Consider the following 603-nt stretch of genomic DNA (forward strand, 5'->3'; position numbering starts at 1 on the left):
GGAGAGTTCTTGACAGTAGGCAAGAATGAAAGACCAAATGAAAGCCATACCCCAAAATCTAGAATGTTGTTCAGATTTGAGGGCCGTTTCTGTAATTTGGAGGCTGGCCTGAGAAGGCCCTTTTATTTCCCCACTAGAACCTTCTGGGAAAATTTCAGAATTCTGCTTTGGCGATTGTCACTCCACACTTTGTGAACCTTGTGTCTGGGGTGGTAAGAAAAAACAAAGAATCATTAACTTTCACATCCCTGCTGCCCATAAATTGGAAAGTTAGGAACCGGTGGCGCCGGCCCTCCCTTCCCTCAATCCTCCCAATCCCACCTTCGCCTGGCACAGCCAGGATGCTGTGGCGCCAAAGGGCGCTCGCGGGTCGGGCCCCGCGCTCGCAACTCCCGGGGGAAGCCGCGTTGCCAGGTTGGTTAACGCCTCCGCCCGTGCGCAGATTGTCCCGGGCTGAAGGCGCCACCTCTGGCGCTCAGGCGCGAGCCGCCCCTCCCGCGCAGCTCTTCTCCTCCAGGCCCTCCCTTCGCTCCTTCCACGCGCCGTTGCCCATCTCTGGCACCAACAGGTGCAGTAGCGCTGGGTGTGGGTCACCATCCCAGG

The sequence above is a fragment of the Microtus ochrogaster genome, chromosome 19 (assembly GCF_000317375.1).
Source record: "Microtus ochrogaster isolate Prairie Vole_2 chromosome 19, MicOch1.0, whole genome shotgun sequence".
Taxonomy (NCBI): domain Eukaryota; kingdom Metazoa; phylum Chordata; class Mammalia; order Rodentia; family Cricetidae; genus Microtus; species Microtus ochrogaster.